This window comes from Triticum aestivum, chromosome 3A, assembly GCF_018294505.1.
Source record: "Triticum aestivum cultivar Chinese Spring chromosome 3A, IWGSC CS RefSeq v2.1, whole genome shotgun sequence".
NCBI lineage: Eukaryota > Viridiplantae > Streptophyta > Magnoliopsida > Poales > Poaceae > Triticum > Triticum aestivum.
This window is the reverse complement of record NC_057800.1, coordinates 395,651,628-395,673,523: the sequence shown is the minus strand read 5'-3', so window position 1 is coordinate 395,673,523 and position 21,896 is coordinate 395,651,628.

Below are 21,896 nucleotides of genomic sequence, written 5' to 3'. Positions count from 1 at the left end.
ATTACACTTGTATCACCATCTCTTCACCGAACTAGTGCACCTATACAATTTACCATTGTATTGGGTGTGTTGGGGACACAAGAGACTCTTTGTTATCTTCATCCTACGTCTGCCACGAATTGATAAACCTTAGGTCATCCACTTGAGGGAAAATTGCTACTCTCCTACAAAACTCTGCGCTTGGAGGCCCAACACGAGTCTACAAGAAGAAAGGTTGTGTAGTAGACATCAAGCTCTTTTCTCGCGCCGTTTCCGTGGACGTGAGTGCCTGAAAGTATATCTTTAGATCTTGCAATTGAATTTTTTAGTTTCTTGTTTTATCACTAGTTTGGTTTATGAAAGAAAATTACAAAAAATGGAATTGGGGTTGCCACATATAATTCATCTTTTTAATGTCTTTCGTGAAAATGATGGAAAGGAAAATCATGCTCAATTCCTAGAAGAAGTCAATAAAATGTTTGGCATAAAATCTTTGTATGATGAGCATGATTGCAATGTTCTTAGTATGAATTCCTTGAATATCCATGATGCTAATGATATACAAAGCCACAAGCTTGGGAACGCTATGTTTGATGAAGATGGTATTTTTAGTCCCCCAAGTGTTGATGAGAAAATTTATTATGATGAAAGAATGCCTACTATTTATGTTGATTATATTGATAAAAGTGGGTTTGGAAGAGTGTAAACTCTAGGTAATAATAATCCCACTATTTTGGAGGGTGTTGAATCTTATTGTAACAATTATGAAAGTGGATTTGGAGAGGTCATGACTTTATTTAGTGATGAATCCACTATTTTGGAAGAGGTTTCAATTGACTATGATAAAAGAAGTTGCTATCTATGATGATTATTGTAATGATATGTATGCTATAAAGAGTAATGATATCCATGAAACTTGTCATCGTGATTTTAATGCTCAAATTGATTATGTGAATCAAATGACATATGATAGTTATTTCATTGAATTTGCTCCCACTACTATTCATGAGAACAAACTTGCTTATGTGGAGACTAATAAAATATCTATGCTTATGGATCCTGAAAAGAATGCTTTATGTGATAGTTATATTGTTTAATTCCTTCATGATTCTACCAAAAATTATTATGATAGAGGAACATATTCTTTTACGTATCTCAATAATATCAAGTTTCCTCTCTATGTGTTGAAAATCTTGAAGTTTGCTTGTTTCACCTTCCTATGGTAGTTGATTCTTGCTCCCATAAATTGTTTGCTCACAAAATCTCTATGCATAGGAAGCATGTTAGACTTAAATGTGCTAGTCATATGCTTCATGATGCTCGCGTTATGCTTCAATTCTTATCTTTTATGTGAGCATCATTGAAATCATCATGCCTAGCTAAAAAGGCATTAAGGAAAAGCGCTTGTTGGGGGACAACCCAATATTTATACCTACTGTTTTTGTGTGTTCACATGATTATGCTACTGTAGTAATCATGTTTTATAGCTTTTGTTTCAATAAAGTACCAAGTAAAGCATTTGGGATAGCGTGGATGATAGTCGACTTGATTCTATGAAAAAAGAGAAACTTTTGTGCCCTATTCTGGAATTTTCTAAATTCCCAGAAACATGATTTGATTTGATTTTTTACACATGATTGATATACAAATTCCCTAAGTTGTCCTAATTTTTCAAAAAAAAATTGGAGTTACAGACGTATACAAAGTTTCCAGATTACTACCGACTGTTATGTATTTGATAGATTCTATTTTCATTGTGTTGTTTGCTTATTTTTATGAATCTATGCGTAGAATCAAAGGATATGAACCATGGAGAAGATGGAATACAGTAGATATAACACCAATATAAATTTAGAATGAGTTCACAATAGTACCTAAAGTGGTTATTTGCTTTGTTTCACTAATGGATCTTACAAGTTTTTTGTTAAGTTTTGTGTGGTAGATGTTTTCAAGGTTTGGGTGAGATATCAACATGAGGATAATAAGGAGTGTAAAGACCCTAAGCTTGAGGAATTCCAAGTCACCCAAAGGTAATATTCAAGGAATACCCAAGCAACTAAGCTTGGGGATGCCCCGGAAGGCATCTCCTCTTTCGTCTTCAACATTATCGGTAACCTCACTTGGAGCTATATTTTTATTCGTCACATGATATGAGTTTTGCTTGGAGCATCATTTTATTTTGTTAGAACTTGATTGATTTTATTTAGAATAATGTTTTGCATCTTTTATTTCAATAAAAAAGGTCAAGTATATCCTTTACCATGCTAATTTTGCAAGTCTATATGTTGTTGTTTTGAAAACAGAAAGTTTTCTATCATTGTTTGAATTCTTCTGGAAAGTCAGAACATGATAAAATCTTGAAATTTTTATAAAATTAGTAATAAAAAAATTTCTATAGTGTGATAATTTTTCAGAATTTTTGGAGTTAGGGAAGTATAATTGCTCTTGCATTTTTTACAAACTGTTCTATTTAGACAGATTGCTGTTATGTTTGCATTGTTTGCATATGTTTGCATGTTTAATGATTCTATTTGAGGATATGAGTATTAAATATGCAGACGCATTTAGTATGCAATCTTAAATACTAATTTTAGTGATTTGCTACAGTAGAGAATAATAAGATTATGTGTTGATTTATACTAACTTATCTCATGAGTTCTTGTTGAATTTTGTGTGGATGCAGATTTTAAGATTTAGGGAAACCGTGATATAAAAGGAATTAAGGAGACACAAAAGCTCAAGCTTGGGGATTCCCAAGGCGTCCCAATATAATATTTCAAGAAGTCTCAAACATCCAAGCTTGGGGATGCCCCGGTAGGCATCCCACCTTTCTTCATCAACAATGATTGGTTATCCTCGGTTGAGCCTAAGTTTTTGCTTCTTCTCAAGATATGTGCTATTCTTGAAATGTCATTTTATTTTGTTTTGCTTTCTGTTTGAATAAAATAATAAGATCTGAAATTCTTAAATGAGAGAGAGTCCTCACATAGCTACATAATTATTCAACTACTCATTGATCTTCACTTATATCTTTTTGGAGTACTTTGTCAGTTGATCTAGTGCTTCACTTATATTTTTTTAGAGCACGACAGTGGTTTTATTTTGAAGAAATTGATGAAATCTCATGCTTCACTTATATCATTTGAGAGTCTTAAAAATAGTATGGCAATTTTCTTAGGTTATGAATTTAGTCCTAATATGATGGGCATCCAAGAGGGATATAATAAAAACTTCCATATAAAGAGCATTGAATATATGAGAAGTTTGATTCCTTGCATTTGTTTTGAGATATAAATATGGTGATTTAGAGTCATGCTAGTGAGTGTTAAAGTTTGTGATTCCCATAGCATGCACGTATGGCGAACTATTATGTGATGAAGTCAGAGCATGATTTATTTTTTGATTGTCATCCTTTGGGTAGAGGTCGGGAGCGTGCGATGGTTAACTCCTACCAACCTCTCCCATAGGAGTATGTGTATTAGTACTTTGTTTCGATGGCTAATAAACTTTTTGCAATAAGTATGTGAGTTCTTTATGACTAATGTTGAGTCCATGGATTATATGCATTCTCACCCTTCCACCATTGCTAGCCTCTCTAGTACCGCACAACTTTCGCCGGTGCATTAAACCCACCATTTACTCTTCCTCAAAACAGCCACCATACCTACCTATTATGGCATTTCCATAGACATTCCGAGATATATTGCCATGCAACTTCCATTGTTCTGTTTATTATGACACATACCATCATTGTCACATTGCTTTGCGTGATCATATAGTTAACATAGTATTTGTGGCCTGGCCATCGTTCATACTTTTTTTATAAATGTCATGCTAGATCATTGCACATCCCGGTACACCACCGGAGGCATTCATATAGAGTCATATCTTTGTTCTAGTATCGAGTTGTAATTCTTGAGTTGTAAGTAAATAAAAAGTGTTATGATCATCATTATTAGAGCATTGTCCCATGTGAGGAAAGGATGATGGAGGCTATAATTCTCCCACAAGTTGTGATGAGTCTCCGGACTTAAAATAAAAAAGAGGCAAAAGAGCCCAAAAAATGAGAGAAAAAGAGAGAAGGAACAATGTTACTATCCTTTTCCACACTTGTACTTCAAAGTAGCACCATGTTCTTCATGATAGAGAGTCTCCTATTTTGTCACTTTCATATACTATTAGGAATTTTTCATTATAGAACTTGGCTTGTACATTCCAATGATAAGCTTCCTCAAATTGCCCTAGGTCTTCATGATCAAGCAAGTTGGATGCACACCCACTTAGTTTCTTTTTTAGCTTTCATACACTTATAGCTCTAGTGCATCCGTTGCATGGCAATCCCTACTCACTTGCATCAATATCAATTGATGGGCATTTTCATAGCATATTTATTTGCCTAGTTGACGTGAGACTTTCTCCTTCTTTTTGTCCTCTACACAACCACCATATTCTATTCCACCTATAGTGCTATATCCATGGCTCGCGCTCATGTATTGCATGGAAGTTGAAAAAGTTTGAGAACACTAAAAGTATGAACCAATTGCTTGACTAACACCGGCGTTGTGCATTATGAAATACTTTGTGTGATGAAGATGGAGCATAGCCAGACTATATGATTTTGTAGGGATAACTTTCTTTGGCCATGTTATTTTGAGAAGACATGATTGCTTTATTTGTATGCTTGTAGTATTATTGTTTTTGTGTCAATATTAAACTTTTGTTTTGAATCTTATGGATCTGAACATTCATGCCACAATAAATAATATTACATTGATAAATTTGTTAGGTAGCATTCACACTTCATAAATTCTTTATTTTATCATTTACCTACTTGAGGACGAGCAGGAATTAAGCTTGGGGATGCTAATACGTATCCAACGTATCTATAATTTATGAAGTATTCATGCCATGTTTGCAACAATTTTATATGGTTTTGATATGATTTTATTAGAACTAACCCAGACTGATGTTGTTTTTAGCAGAACTACCATGGTGTCGTTTTTTGTGCGGAAATCAAAGTTCTCGGAATGGGCTGCAAATTTACGATGATTTTGTTATGGACCAAAAGAGACCCTAGAAGCACCAGAATTGGGACAGGAAGTGGACGAGGAGGCCACAAGCCCCCTAGCCAAGCCCTACCCTCCAGGGTGCTAGCTTCGGGCTTATGGGCCCCTCGGGCACCCCCTTGACGTGAGACCGGTCCCAAAAATTCTTATAAATACCCAAACCTCCGAAAAGAACGCTAGATCGGGAGTTCTGCCGCTGCAAGCCTCTGTAGCCATGAAAAATCAATTGGGAGCCCGTTTCTGCACGCTGCCGGAGGGGGAAACCATCACCGGAGGCCATCTTCATCATCCCAACGGTCTCCATGATGAGGAGGGAGTAGATCACTCGGGGTTGAGGGTATGTACCAGTAGCTATGTGTCTGATCTCTCTCTCTCTCTCTCTCTCTCTCTTGTGTTCTTGATTTGGCACGACCTTGATGTATCGTGAGTTTTGTTACTATAGTTGGATCATATGGTGTTTCTCCCCCTCTACCTTCTTGTGATGAATTGAGTCTTGCTCTTTGAGGTTTCGTTGTGTTGGATTGAGTATTGGATTTGAGAACACTTGATGTATGTCTTGAGATGGCATATTTGTGGTGACAATAGGATATTCTATTGATTCACTCGATGTATGTTTTGGCGCTCAACTCATGGATTCTCGAGGTGACATTGGGGTAATCTATGCATAGGGGTTGATGCACGTTTTCCTCCTACATTTTTTGATATAAAATTTCTGATTCTTTATTGCACATTGAGGGATTGTTATATGATCCAATTATGTTAACATTGTTGAGAGAATTTGCACTAGCAAAAGTATGAACCCTAGGACTTGTTTTCAAGCATTGCAATACCGTTTTTGCTCACATTTGTTAATTACCTTGCCGTTTTTATATTTCAGATTGCAAAAACCTATATCTACTATCCATATATTACACTTGTATCACCATCTCTTCGCTTAACTAGTGCACCTATACAGTTTACCATTGTATTGGGTGTGTTGGGAACACAAGAGACTCTTTTTTATTTGGTTACATGATTGTTTGAGAGAGACCATCTTCATCCTACGCCTCCCACGGATTGATAAACCTTAGGTCATCCACTTGAGGGAAAATTGCTATTGTCCTACAAAACTCTGCGCTTGGAGGCCCAACACGAGTCTACAAGAAGGAAGGTTGCATACTAGACATCAACGTGTCACTTCTCCTTCTGTCACTGAGATTGGGCACTGTAGGATCGAACCCATCACAAAGTACCTCTTCCCGTTGCAAGAAAATTCAATCTAGTTGGCCAAACCAAACCAAAGTTTCGGAGAAGAAATACGAGGATATAATAATCATGCATATACGAGATCAAAGAAGACTCAAATAATACTCATAGATACATTCGGTCGTAAACCCACAATTCAGCGGATCCCAACAAACACACCGCAAAAAGTCATCACATGAAATAGATCTCCAAGAACATCGAGGAGAACATTGTATTGAGAATCAAAAAGAGAGCCATCTAGCTACTGCCTACGGACCCATAGGTCTGTGGTAAACTACTCATGGATCATCGGAGGAGCACCAATGAGGATGATGAACCCCTCCCTGATCGTTTCCCCCTCCGGCAAGGTGTCGGAATAGGGCTCAAGATAGGATCTCGTGGTTCTGGAACTTGCGGCTGCTAGAATTGTGTTTCGTCGACTCCCCTAGGGTTTATGGAATATTTGAGTATTTATTGAGCTGAGAGATAGTGAAGATGACACCCATGGGCCCCACTACCCACTAGGGCGCACCCTGGGGCCTTGTGGGCCCCATAGGCCTCCCCTCCCACACTTCCTTGGCTCCTAATTGTCTTTTGGGCAGAAAAAATATCCAAAAAGTTTCGCTGCATTTGGACTCCGTTTGATATGGATATTCTGCAAAGTAAAAAACAAGCAAAAAAAACAACTGGCACTGGGTACTATGTCAATAGGTTAGTCCCAAAAATGATATAATGTTGCTATAAAATGAATATAAAACATCCAAGAATGATAATATAACAGCATGGAACAATCAAAAATTACAGATACGTTGGAGATGTATCAATATGGAGCAAAAGGTTTCAACCAGACACATAGAAAGGTAGGGACTTATAATTTTGCCTCCCAACATATTCACCTCAAGGGTGATGTCAACAATAATAACTCATGGCCACTCATATCTATCTGGATATATGTGCCTAGATATTTCCCCACCACATGATGCTTGCAAAAGGGAAAAATAAAAAGGAGTAGAACAGAATTCTATTGACTCTTACATAAAAACTAAATACATAAAATAAAGGATAGGCCCTTGCAGAGGGAAGCAGAGGTTGTCATGCGCTTTTTGTTTTTGGATGCACAAGCTCTTAGTGCAAAAGAACGTCACATTATATTGCCCCTTGTGATAGCAACCTTTATTATGCAGTCCGTCGCTTTTATTACTTTTCCATCACAAGCTCGTACAACGCTTATTTTCCCTTACACTAAAGATCATACATATTTAGTAGCAATTTTTATTGCATTATGCACCAATTACAACTTACTTGAATGATCTCATTCAATCCATAGGTAGGTATAGTGGACTCTCATAACTTGAAATTGGGTTCTCGGTTTTTGGATGCACAAGTAGTATCTCTACTTGGTGCGGATTTTTGGCTAGCAAACATATTGGGAAAGCACCACATGTTGGAGGATCTGTGACAATATAACTTCTATGTGAATATGAACAAACATAAATCATTACGTTGTCATCCTTGTCCAGCATCAACAATTTGACATAAAATACTTAATCGGGGCACACAATCATAGAATATGTCCAAGATGGTATATTTGCATGTGAATCTTCTCTTCCATTATTAATTTCTTTCATGAATTTCATCATTAACCAATGCTATGTTTGTCAACTTTCAATAAATTTTACTACTTACACTTATGTAATGTCATTACCTTCCATGAGATTAGCATATGATCTTTTTCATTACTTTCTTTATTTTGATTGAAACATAAAAGTAAAGCAAAAACTCAAACTAGTATTTATTATATAACTCTCACTTAATTACATAGATAGATAGATCAAGAAACTAACACTCGAAAATAGATCATACTAAAATTTTATTCTACTAAATCACAAAATTACTAAGGATTAAACTAAGATAGGTAAAGATAATAAAAGTGATGGTGATATGATACGAGGCACCTCCCCCAAGTTTGGCACAGAGCCAAAGGGAGTGCCCATACTCGTGTACTTAAGTCTCCTTCTTTGGTGATGGCGGTGGTGATGAGGTAGAAGCCTTGTCCTCTGGCTTCCATGGCATAGGATCACCATCATAAAAGGATGCATGAGTCTCCGGAGTCCTGAAACTTGCAGCTAAATCCGTACCTTTGAACCTTGCCTCATACTCAAAATTTTGATTTTGAAGATCATAAATTTGGCACTGCAGATAATTGATTTGTTCATTGAAGTTGAAGACGATGTCCTTCATAGATTGGCCATCCACCTTGTGGTCATGGGTGAATTCCGTGATCATGGAGTGGTTGGCACTAAGTCCACGCTCCACCATCCCTGGCACTTGAAGATCTCCTGCTCCAGCGCCACGAGCCTGGCCTCCACGCTTCCTGTCTTCTTGGGCCCTAGACCATCCCAGATATGGAGCACCCCCTCATGCATCTCAATGGCTTGAGGGTGCTTCATTACCTCCTATAAGTAGGGGTTCACTACTGCAGGATGCTGCTAACGTGACACTACGACTAGAGAGCCTTCGACGAAACTGTGTGCGCTGCCATAATCGCAAACGGTGGTGTAAAAACCCGTCAAAAAGGTGCAAAACGTTTCTGATGGAGGATGCATCAAACACGGTTCAGACTTTAGTTGCTTGTGTGATGTAGGGCATACGGTTCAGCTCAATTAACTGTTTGCGATGAGGAGGAACAAAAGAAATGGGCAGCCAGATGAAGGTGTGTGCGATGTACAGCATACAGTCCACTCGGATGAACTGTTTGTGATTAGGCAACACAAAAGAAACGGTCAGCCAGATCAAAGGTGTGTGCGATATACGGCATGCGGTTCACTTGGATGAACTGTTTGCGTTGAGACATGAGAGCAGAAACGGTTCAAATGAACAAGATGTGTGTGATACGAGGCAAACGTGTGTGTAATCAGAAACATTTGCGAAGACCGATAACAACACAAACGATTACTGCTAACAAGTCGTGTGTGTTGTGAGCAAACGATTGCTGGTATATAATTGTAAGTGATTGATGAAAACATCACCGGCAGGTTACATTGTTTAGTCCGTGTGTGATGTGATTTTCTTTGTCCGCACAACATCTACGCTCTGCCTATAGAGCATCAACATATATACTTAAAAAGACAGCATTGCATAACCAAATTAAGCATATAATTACACAAGTGACTACACATATAACATTTCCACACACCAAAGCAAGCAATTACATGCATACTAAAGTAGGAGAAATGAGGATCTAATCATCTACTTATTGTTGCAACGACGCTTGCCATTGCTCTGCTTCCGGCTGGATCCCTGGCCGTTTTGGGGAAGGAGGCACTTCCTCATATCAACGATCCGCCTGTACATGTCGTAGCTCGTGTACGCCTCCTTGGCCGTGTACACGACATGAGCTTTGTCGAGTTTCTCCATCCAGTCCGAGTGCCAGGCACGCTTGACCTTGTGGCATGCATCCTTCAAGTCTCCGTAGTAGGGGTCGATGATGGCCTCGGCGAGGTGAACTAGTGAGTCCTTCTCATGCTCCTTGCTTCCCCAGATCTTGTATTGGCCCTGGATGTCGACAAGATTCTAGCAGGTGATGCCCAAATTCTCGCGCGCCTTTACATCGTTGGTGATGTCCACCATAGCAAACATGTAGTGGGGGTTGTTGACAAACCTGGCGAAACGCTCCCAAGGCCTTGTGACCAGGCAGTAGTCGTAGACGAGGATGTGGTGGCGCACGCACATTTGGGTGACGGAGACCTTGGGACGAGACCCGGCAAGAGCGCGGGTGTACTCGAGGTCGAACCCGACCACCTTGTACTTCTTCACGACAAGCAACAGCTCCATGATGTGGATGGAGTGCTCCACTGATACGTCTCCAATGTATCTATAATTTTTGTTTGTTCCATGCTATTATATATTCTGTTTTGGATGTTTAATGGGCTTTATTATACACTTTTATATTATTTTTGGGACTAACCTATTAACCCAAGGCCCAGTGCAAATTGTTTTTTTTCCTATTTCAGTGTTTCGCAGAAAAGGAATATCAAACGGAGTCCAAATGGAATGAAACCTTCGGGAACGTGATTTTTGGAACAAACGTGATCCAGAGGACTTGGAGTGGACGTCAAGAATCAACCGAGGAGGCCACGAGGCAGGGGGCGTGCCTACCCCCCTGGGCGCGCCCTCCCCCTCGTGGCTCAACCGACCTACTTCTTCCTCATATATATACTCATATACCCTAAAAACATCCAGGAGCACCACGAAACCCTATTTGCACCGCCGCAACCTTCTATACCCAAGAGATCCCATCTTGGGGCCTTTTCTGGAGCTCCGCCGGAGGGGGCATCGATCACGGAGGGCCTCTACATCAACTCCATGGCCCCTCGGGTCCATAGCTATTAGCTAGATTGTGACGCCCGGGTAATCAAGCTACAGTAACCCTTTGGTAATGATCCACGTCACCTCAATTTTGGTTGATAAACTCGCGTTAGTTCAAAACGATTCAAATTCAAATTTAAAATATAGGCAAACAACAAAAGTTTTCAAACAATAAAACTAAAATGTTCGGGTTGTGCCAAATAATGCGTAGGTAATTATGGAGGAGAAACCACACTTTTGTAAAATATTTAAATACTATAAGATGAAGAAAACTGTAGATAAAACAATTATCTAAATGCCTTTTGTATTATGTAAATTACTAAACTGTTTTGTTTAGGGTAAATCTTTTTATGACAGTGGGTTTAGTGGCAATGCTAAATTTAGGAGTTGAAATTATACTTTTACAAAATTACAATAAATTGAAAAGTCAAAAGAAAACAGAAAATAAAAATAAATAAAAGGAAAAACAGACAAAACAAATAAACCCCCCTCCCGTGGGCCTCGGCCCAGCTGGCCTCAGTTCCAACCAGGCCGGCCCACCGCGCACCTCCCTGGCCTATATGGCCCTATCCCTCGAAACCCTAAACCGCTACCCACCCCCACTACTCACTGCCCCCCACTCGCGCCCCCACTCCCTCTCCCCCGATCCAATCGGGATCGGGCCTGACGCCGACGCCGCCCCTCCCACTCTCCTCCGCGCCCCCTTCGCCAACTGCCGCCGCCCAGAGTGCCCTTCCTCGCCGGTGCCCCGTCGCCCTATGCCGTCGCCACCTCGACCCGGACGCCGCCCCGCCGCACACCATCCTCCTCCTCGTCTCCTCCTCGCCGGACCACCCCACGCACGCTGCCCGTGCCCTACTCCTCCCATGTGAGCTCCCCCTCTCCTCGTCCGGTCACCGCCGTGGCCGCGCCCCCTCCCCCCTCCCCCGCGGCTCCCTCGTCCGGTGCATGCACATGGCACCCGCGTGCCGCGCCCCAGCTCCTGGCCGCGCCGCCCCCCCGTCGATGCGCACACGCTCGCGTGCCTAGCGCCTCACTGCCACCCCAGGGCCGCGGCCTCCTTCCCTGCGCCGCGCTTGGGCCGTGCGCCTCACCGCGTCCCCTCCCGGCGCTCGCCCGCGCGCACAGCTGCGCGCCCGCGGCCTTGCTGCTGCCCGCTAGCTCTGCTGCCGCGTCGCGCCCATGGCCACGCCCCGCGCGCGCCTTGCCCTGCGCCCGTGGCCCTCCGCCTTGCCTCGCCCCCGCGCTCGCTGGCGCGCACCACCGCCTGCTGCCATGGCTGCTGCTCGCCGCTCCTGATCCCCACCGCCGCTGCTGGCCTCGCCTCCGGCCACCGCCAGTCGGCCACCGCAAACCCCCCTGCCCGTCGCCCCGCGCTGCTCCCTACGGCGCCCAATCGGGCGCCCGCTTGAGCCGCCCAGCGCCCGCACCCAGTGCCCAATTGGCCATGGGCCTATAACACATGGGCCCTACCCAGATCGTTTTTTTTGAAATAAAAATAAAAAATAAAAAAATATAATAAAATTAATTAATTAAAGAATTAATTAACTTAATTAATTTTGATTAATTAAACTAACCAAATAACTAAACTAATTAAACTATTAGGTAGTTAATTAATCAATCAATGACAGTGGGGCCCACCCCTAATTAATCCTAATTAGGTTAATTAAACTAGATAACTAAATGTGTCACTGACAGGTGGGACGCACCTGTCAGGTTGACCAGGTCAACTGCTGATGTCATGCTGACGTCAGCAAACACTATTCTGGATAATGTTGAATTAAAATAGTTAAATAAATCCTAGAAATGATTTAATTCTTTTAAAATTAATATAAATTAAACCGTAGCTCGGATGGAAAAACTTTGTACATGAAAGTTGCTCAGAACGACAAGACGAATCCGGATACGCAACCCGTTCGTCCGCCACGCATCCCTAGCATAGCGAACACGCAAGTTTCCCCCTCTGGTTCATCTGTCTGAAAACGCGAAACACTGAGGATATTTTCCCGGATGTTTCCCCCCTTCACTGGTATCACCTCGTATCGCGTCAGGTCACCCCTAGCACAACATAATGCCACATCTTGCTTTTTGTTACATTAATTGCTCTGTTATTTATTGTGTTCCCCCTCCGTTACTTCTTTCCGGTAGACCCCGAGACTGCCGAAGACCCCTAGTACGACTATGGTGTTGATGACCCCTCCTTGCCAGAGCAACCAGGCAAGCCCCCCCCCTTGATCACCAGATATCGCCTACTCTCCTCTATACTACTTGCATTAGAGTAGTGTAGCATGTTACTGCTTTCCGTTATCCTATCCTGATGCATAGCCCGTCCTTGCTACTACTGTTGTTACCTTTACCTGCAATCCTAATGCTTAGTATAGGATGCTAGTTTATCATCAGTGGCCCTAAACTCTTGTCCGTCTGCCATGCTATACTACTGGGTCGTGATCACTTCGGGAGGTGATCACGGGCATATACTTTATACTTTGCACTGTTACATTACTGGTGATACTGTTTGGAGATGGGGGCTGAAGGGGCAGGTGGCTCCATCCAGGTAGTGGTGGGCCTGAGTTCCCGACGGTCCCCGACTGTTACTTTGAGGCAGAGCGACAGGGTAGGTTGAGACCACCTAGGAGAGAGGTGGGCCTGGCCCTGGTCGGCGTTCACAGTTACTTCAAAATAACACGCTTAACGAGATCTGGGTATTTGATCTGAGTCTGGCTACTGGCCTATACGCACTAACCATCTACGCGGGGACAGTTATGGGCACTCGACGTCGTGGTATCAGCCGAAGCCTTCGTGACGTCAGCGACTGAGCAGCGCGCGCCGGATTGGAATGTAAGCCTGCTCTTGTATTAAGGGGGCTAGTTCTGCTTCCGGCCGCCCTCGCAACGTGCAGGTGTGCAATGGGCGATGGGCCCAGACCCCTGCGCCATAGGATTCATACCGGCGTGCTAACCTCTCTGTTGTGCCTAGGTAGGCTATGACGTGTTGATCTTCCGAGGCCGGGCATGACCCAGGAAAGTGTGTCCGGCCAAATGGGATCGAGCGTGTTGGGTTATGTGGTGCACCCCTGCAGGGAAGTTAATCTATTCGAATAGCCGTGATCTTCAGTAACAAGACGACTTGGAGTTGTACCTTGACCTTATGACAACTAGAACCGGATACTTAATTAAACACACCGTTCCAAGTGCCAGATACAACCGGTGATCGCTCTCTCACAGGGTGACGAGGGGAGGATCATCGGTTAGGATTATGCTATGCGATGCTACTTGGTGAACTTACCATCTACTCTCCTCCCCTGCTGCAAGATGGAGGTTACCAGAAGCGTAGTCTTCGAAAGTACTAGCTATCCCCCTCTTATTCCGGCATTCTGCAGTCCAGTCCACATATGATACCCTTATTCCATTTGATACCAATGCATACATATGTAGTGTAGCTCCTTGCTTGCGAGTACTTTGGATGAGTACTCATGATTGCTTTACTCCCCCTTTTCCCCCTTCCTATACCTGATTGCTGCGACCAGATGCTGGAGTCCAGGAGCCAGATGCCACCGTCGACGACGACTACTACTACTCGGGAGGTGCCTACTACTACATGCAGCCCGCTGCCGGCCCGTGAGTTCGCCGCCGATCGGGCGGAGAGCGACGTCGACGACCCCGATCTGGGGGCGGCGGCTCTGGAAGACGATGTTGAGGGAGGAGGGACGACAGGTGACTTCAGGCCCTCAGCTACCTTTGCCGACTGGCCTGAAGATGACGCCGAGGGAGGAGTCGCCCCTCACCATCAGCCAGGAGCCAGCCAGCTGGGCGCGGGCTCTTCTGCCGCGTCGGGCATTCCAGGCGGCAGGAAGAAGCGCCGGGCTGCGCCGACTTTGTTTGGCAGCCGGCCGAAGAAGCCCAAGGGCTTGGCTGCGGTGACCCAACGGGACGAGGCAGCCGCGAAGGCCATCCGCTTCCGTAAGGAAGTGAAGAAGCCGCCGTTGGTCTCTGCGTAAGTATTCTGACTTCAAGGTTTATTCTTTCTGTCTGAGTCTCTGCTCGTCCTTCTTTCTTCAGGGCTCCCCTCTCTCTTGAGCGGGCCGCCGCCACCTCCGTCATGGGGTTAGCGGGGACGCCCGCCACCTCTCGGCGGATAGACCCCGCCGTCGACCTCTCGGAGGCGACGGAGCGGAATGCGCAGGAGAAGCGCAATGAAGAAGAAGCCCTCCGCCTAGAGAAGGCGGAGGCCGACAGGGCGGAGGCCTCCGCCAAGAAAAAACTAGCGGAGGCCGAAGCCGCCGCCGCGGCGAAGCAGCAGGCTGAGGAAGCCGCACGCCGCCAGGCGGCCTTGCTTGTTACCCCGTTGAACTCTGCATCGCTGCCGCCGGAGTTCACGGGGCAGACTGGAGGAGCTGGCGGGGAGAACCTCGTCGAGGAGAGGGAAGGCGGCGAGCCCTCTACTCCGGGCGCGAACGTTCCGCCGCCGCCTCCACCACCGTCTGAAGGCATGCGAGGCGAGCAGCCAGCGGACCCTCCGGTGCCGCCGACCGAAGAAGAGGCCGTGGCGAGGCTACTCCTCCAGGTCGGCTCGCCAGCGCGCCGTCGTCTGGAGAAGGCGACTTCGGCACCCCGCCCCCTGGAGGCCGGCACCGCCAGCTCCGCGGCTCCTGACGCCGAGGCGACGAGCGCCGCACCTGTTGGGTGGGTGCGGGGAGGCGGCACAGGGCCGCTGAACCGGGCGCTCCTGGACGTCCAGGCGAAGCTCCGTGCTGAGGGTGATGCCCTCGAGAGCTGCACCAAGGCGTTCCTAGCGTCACGGGCGGCCGTCCAGGTATGTCTTTTCTTTGGGCCTTTATTTTTCTTGTTCCTCTCTGTTGGGGCGCGCCAGCGCACCCACTGGGTGTAGTCCCTGAGTTTCGGGTCGGCTGCTGAGCAGGTGGTCTGGAACTCCAATTTGATGAACTTCTGGGTACTAACTTTGTCTGAAATGCTTGTTGCAGGACTACCACAACCTCCGCGTCACCGCCTTCAACTGTAATGTTGAAGAGTTGGGCAAGCGGACCGCCGACTTGGCGGAGAGCCGGAGTAAGTCCTTCTCCTTTTTCTCTTCTCTGCGGGGGCGCGCTAGCGCACCCGCGGGCTGTAGTCCCCGAGATTCGGGCCGACTGCTGAGCAGTCGGGCCGGATCTCCCCGGCGACCTACTTTATTAATGACTGATGTCTTTCTTTCTTACCTTAAGGGGCCAACGCTGCTCTTCAATAGCACCTGAGCGAAGCCAACTCCACCCTACTCGCCAAAGGGGAGGAGTGCGGCAAGCTCGCCGCGGAGCGCGATCTGCTGACCACTCAGTTGGCAGAGCAGAAGGGGCTGCTCGCGAAGTCATAGAGGGAGGCGGAGGAGACGGAGGCCGCCCTCCTGGCCGAGTTCGCGAGCGAGTGCTCTTCGTGGTCTGACAAGGAGGCGATGCTGTCCTCCGGCTTCCATGAGATCGAAGACATTGTTGATGGTGAGTCTCTTTGTTTTCATTCTTTAAGCCGCCAACCTAGGTCGTGCCGACTCCTGGTTTTTGACTCGCTTTTTTGTTTCTTCGTGTCTTTTGCAGACTTCTTCCCTGGGCAGTCTCAGGCCCCTATCCAAGCCATCGAGGCCGATCGTGCAAGTCAGAGGGCGGAGGGCGCAGAGATCGCCGCCGATGCCCCCCGAACTCTTGATGAGCACATCTTGAGTATCGAGGCTCGCCTCCGGCCGGCTCACCGGATGCTACGCCGGCTTCAGCGCGTCGGCGCCCAGGTGATCTCCTCCCTTTGGCCGGATATGCAGGCTCCGCGCACCCCCAGCCTGACGGCCAACTGGTTGGAGGTCGCGGCTGGTCGCCTCGAGGCCTGGAAGGGCTCTTTGGCCTGGGCTGGAGCGCGCCGGGCCTTGGAGTTCGTCAAGGCGTGGTACCCGGGGCTGGATCTAGACCGGTTGGCCACGCTTCGGTCGGAGGCCCAGCCGGAGCTGGCGGCTGCGGAAGACGCCCTCGTCAAGCGTGCTGCGGCGATCACCGAGTACACCGATACGAGCATCTTTGTCCCTGAGCGGTCTAAAGACGGTGAGGAGGTCCTGTCAGAGTGGTTTGGGATGAACCCAGACTACGGCGAAGACTCCGCGGAGGTGATCGGCTCCAGCCTCGAGGAGGAGGATGAGGCAGAGGATGAGGGCGAGGCGGAGGCACCAGAAGACAGAGCAGACGGCCAGCTTCAGCCCGACCGCGCCTCCAGCAATGAGCCGCGTGCGGCCGATCCGACTGCTGCCGTAGGCGATCAAGCCAAGACTAGCCGGCCGACCGCCCCGATGACTGATGTTGGCGCCTCCTCCGACCCCCCGACTCCGTCTGCCGCCTCCTAAGCTGTCGCTGTGTCTTTTGTTTTATCTGTTTCAGTAGTCTTTTGAAGAACTTGTTAATTCGCACAATTCCACCCACGGGTTGTATTTTGAACCTCTGCTTGACAATTCGGCCAAGGGCCTGTGTTATATATATATGTCTATCTTTTCTTGCTCATTGCTCTTTTGGCTGTTTTCCTTTGCCGCTTTCTCCTAGTTGCCTGCCTTGCCAATCGCACAGCCGCTCTGCAGACTGTTGCTGGATCAAGTGCTAGGCTACTTTGGGAAAGCAAGTACTTAGCCGATTTTAAGATTGTTTGAGCAAGTTGGATAGAAAACGACAATCCAACTGTCCGAGAGTCAGTTTGCGAGAAGGGCTTGGAAACCGTCTTGAGCTATGTTTTACACTTTGAGTCCCTAGCCATTTTTCGTGTGATCACCCATTCTACCTTACCTCTGCCCACCGTACAGTCGCTCTGCGAGCTGCGGCTTCTGACAGAAGATGGCTTAGATGTTACACACTACTTGTCCGGCTGCAGGAAGCATTTCATAGTGCAAGGCGGCAAGTCCCCGGGCCAACTTGTCGAGCCCGGTGCCAAGCGGCATGACAAAGAGTAACATACTTGTAGGCATAATTTTTATCATATAGACAAAAGAGGGCAGTCCCCGAGCTCGTCTCGGGGCCCCCGAAGTCTTGGTACTTTAATACAAAGGGTAGCGTGGTACATACTGCATCAACTGTAAAATCTTCAGAGAAGATTTGCATTCCATGGCCGCTCTATCTCCTTGCCGGAGTCGTCCCTCTTGCGTGCTCGGGGCTTCTGAGCGTCGATCAGGTAGTAGGAGTCGTTGCCTAGTACTTTGCTGATGATGAAAGGGCCTTCCCAAGGCGGCGACAGCTTGTGCTGGCCGGCTGTTCGCTGGGTCAGCCGGAGTACAAGGTCGCCTTCTTGGAAAGATCTTGGCCTGACCTTCCTGTTGTGGTATCGGCGCAGGCTCTGCTGGTAGATGGTGGACTGGCTGAGTGCCAACAGCCGGCCCTCTTCCAGCAGATCGACGCCGTCTTGTCGTGCTTCTTCTGCTTCCTCCTCGGTGTACATGGTGACTCGTGGGGAGTCGAACTCTACGTCCGTTGGGATGACGGCTTCGGCACCGTAGACGAGGAAGAAGGGCGTGAAGCCGGTTGACTTGTTTGGAGTCGTGCGCAGACTCCAGAGGACGGCTGGCAGCTCGTCGAGCCAGCAGCCAGCCGAGCGCTCCAGAGGCTCGATCAATCGAGGCTTGGTGCCGGACAGGATGAGGTCCTTTGCTCACTCCACTTGGCCGTTTAACTGCGGGTGGGCGACGGACGCTAGGTCTAGTCAGATGCCCTGTGTTGCGCAGAAACGGGCCAAGGCGCCTTTGGCAAAATTTGTGCCGTTGTCAGTGATGATGCTGTGTGGTATGCCGTACCAAATTGTGATATCGGTGATGAAGGTCACGGCGGTCGGACCATTTAGTTTCTTAATTGGCTTTACTTCCACCCACTTGGTGAACTTGTCCACTGCGACAAGTAGGTGAGTCAGACCACCTCGTGCTGTTTTGAATGGTCCCACCATGTCTAGGCCCCAAACAGCGAAAAGCCAAGCAATGGAGATGGTCTTGAGCGCGGAAGCCGGCTGGTGCGGCTTGGAGCTGACCTTTTGGCACCCTTTGCATTTTTGGACCAACTCCTTGGCCTCTTCCAAGGCAGTCGGCCAAAAGAAACCGTGCCGAAAAGCTTTGGCGACGAGTGCTCTTGAAGCCGCATGGTGGCTACATTCGCCTTGATGGATGTCTTTGAGGATCGCCTGTCCTTGCTCTGGCTCTACGCAACACTGGTAGACACCAGTGACGCTGCGCCTGACCAGCTCTCTGTTGATTATGGTATAGGCTGCTGCCCGGCGTTGTACTTGCCGAGCTGAGGTCTCATCAGTTGGTAGCTCTTTGTTCACCAGAAATTTGAGGATGGGCTGGGCCCATGAGGGTGCTGCTATTTCGTCGACTATCAGAACTGCGACTTGGACGAGGGCGGCTGGGCTGGGAGGCGGCGGGCTGGAGTCAACAACCGCTTGTTGGGCTGATGAAGTCCCCAGGCCGACTGGCTCGGTCCTTGGGCCGAGTTCTGGAATCTTCAAGTCCGTCACCGCAGTCCCCGGGCCGGGCTCGACTGTGGCAGCTTTGGAGTCGCCCGCCAAAGTCCCCGTTCCGACTGCCGGAACTCTGGAGTCGGGTCCGCCGTCTTCGGGAGGAGCCGGCACAAAGATGGAGTCTGATTCTGGTGAAGGCTTGACAGACGGCTTGAGGAGGCGTTGAAGGGCGACGCCAGATGGTATTGCTTGGCGGGTAGAGCCGATTCGTGCCAAGGCGTCTGCTTGGTCGTTGTCGTTTCTTGGCACATGGAGGAACTCGCACCCTTCGAAATACCCGCTGAGTTGCTGCACGAGGAAACGGTAGCTCGCCATGTTTGCGTCTTTGGCGTCCCAGTCGCCAGACGACTGCTGGACCACTAAGTCCGAGTCGCCATAACACAAGATCCGGCGGATGCCAAGTTCTTTGGCAAGCCGGAGCCCGTGAATGAGCGCCTCGTACTCGGCCACGTTGTTGGAGGCGGCAAAATGGATTTGCAGTGCATATTTGAGCTTGTCGCCTTTGGGAGAGGTGAGGACGACGCCGGCTCCCAAGCCGGTGCGCATCTTGGAGCCGTCGAAGTGCATCCGCCAATGGGTGGAGTCAGGTGCTGGAGGCAGGTACTGGGTCTCGGCCCAGTCGACGAGGAAGTCGGCCAGTGCTTGTGATTTGATAGCGGTGCGGGGCTGGTAGTAGATGGTGTAAGGAGCCAGCTCTATGGCCCACTTGGCCACTCGACCAGAGGCATCACGGCTGCCGATGATCTCGGCAAGTGGAGCCGTGCAGACCACCGTGATTGGATGTTCTTGAAAGTAAGGCTTCAATTTCTTGGCAGCAAAGTGCACGCCATAGCACATCTTCTGGTAGTGGGGGTAGTTCTGCTTGGAGGTCGACAGTACCTCGCTCAGGTAATATACTGGTCTCTGGACAGGTAGCGCCTTGCCTTCCTCCTTGCGCTCTACTACAATGACTGTGCTGACTACTCGGCTGGTGGCGGCGATGTACAGGAGCATAGGTTCCTTGGGAGTCGGAGCCGCCAGGACGGGTGGAGTAGTCAGCATCTTCTTCAACTGGTGGAAAGCTTCGTCCGCCTTATGGTTCCACTCGAAAAAAGTGGTCTTCTTCATGAGTTGGTATAAGGGGAGAGCTTTCTCGCCCAGCCGACTGATGAATCGGCTGATGGACGCCAAGCAGCCGGTGAACTTCTGCACATCCAGCAGTCGGCTAGGTACCTCCATTCTCTCGATGGCCTTGATTTTTACTGGGTTGCATTCTATGCCGCGTTCAGAGACCAGGAAACCTAGCAGCTGGCCGGCTGGTACTCCGAAGACACACTTCTCGGGGTTGAGCTTGATCTGGAACCGGCGCAGGTTCTCAAAGGTCTCCTTGAGGTCTTCCAGCAATGTTCCTCGCTTTTCCGTCTTCACCACCACGTCGTCCACGTAAACGTGGGCGTTCCTACCGAGCTGCTTGAGGAGGCACTTCTGCATGCAACGCTGAAAGGTGGCGCCGGCATTCCTCAAGCCGAACGTCATGGTGAGGTAGCAGAATGCTCCAAACGGCGTGATGAAGGCGGTCTTCAATCTATCAGCCGGGTTCAGCTTGATCTGGTGATATCCTGAGTACGCATCCAAGAAACTCAACAGCTCGCATCCGGCTGTGGAGTCTATCACCTGATCAATTCTCGGCAGAGCAAACGGGTCCTTGGGGCAGGCCTTGTTGAGGCTCGTGTAGTCAATACACATTCGCCATTGCTTGTTCTTCTTTAGCACCAGGACCGGATTTGCCAGCCACTCCGGGAAGAAAACTTCCATAATGAAGCCGGCTGCTAGGAGTCGGGCTATCTCTTCTCCGACAACTCTTCTCTTCTCTTCTGATAAGCGGCGCAGGGGCTGCCTGACCGGCTTTGCATCAGATCGGACGTGTAACTTGTGCTCGGCGAATTCCGTCGGCACACCTGGCATGTCTTTGGGAGACCATGCGAAGATGTCCCGATTCTCACGGAGGAAATCGACGAGCTCGCCTTCCTATTTGCTGTCGAGGTTTGCACCTACGACGGCGTACCTCTCTGGGTGTTCCGGATCCAAGGGTATCTTCTTTGTCTCTTTGGCCGGCTTGAACGAACCTTCGGCTTCCGACTCCTTCGGGTCGGGCGATATCTCCGGCTGCTTGCCGGCCATCGCCACAGCTCGCTCAAGGAGTCGCTTCTCGGCCGCAATCACCAGGGACTCGGCCAGCCGACTGCTCTCGGCCGCGCAAGCGGACGACTTCCGGTAGTCGCCGGCCACAGTCAGAATTCCCCTGGAACTGGGCATCTTCATCTTGAGGTAGGCGTAGTGGGGGACCGCCATGAACTTGGCCAAGGCGGGCCGGCCAAGTAGCGCATGGTATGGGCTCTCAAGGTCCACCACCTCAAACCAAACAGACTCTCTTCGGAAGTGATCTTTGTCCCCAAAGAGGACGTCAATCAGGATCTTGCCGATTGGTGAACAGGAAAGCCCAGGAACAATGCCGTGGAACACAGTCCGGCTGTTCTGAAGCTGTCTCTGCTTGATTCCTAACTTCTCCATGGTGTCCTTGTACAGGATGTTGATGCTGCTGCCCCCATCTATCAGAACTCGCGAGAAACGCGCGGCCCGTTTGTCCGTGGCAAAGGTGGCGTCCAGGACCAAGGCGTAGGAGCCCGGACTCGGCATCACTTCTGGGTGGTCAGCCCTGCTCCAGCTGATGGGCCTCTCTGACCAGTGCATGAACTCTGGCGTC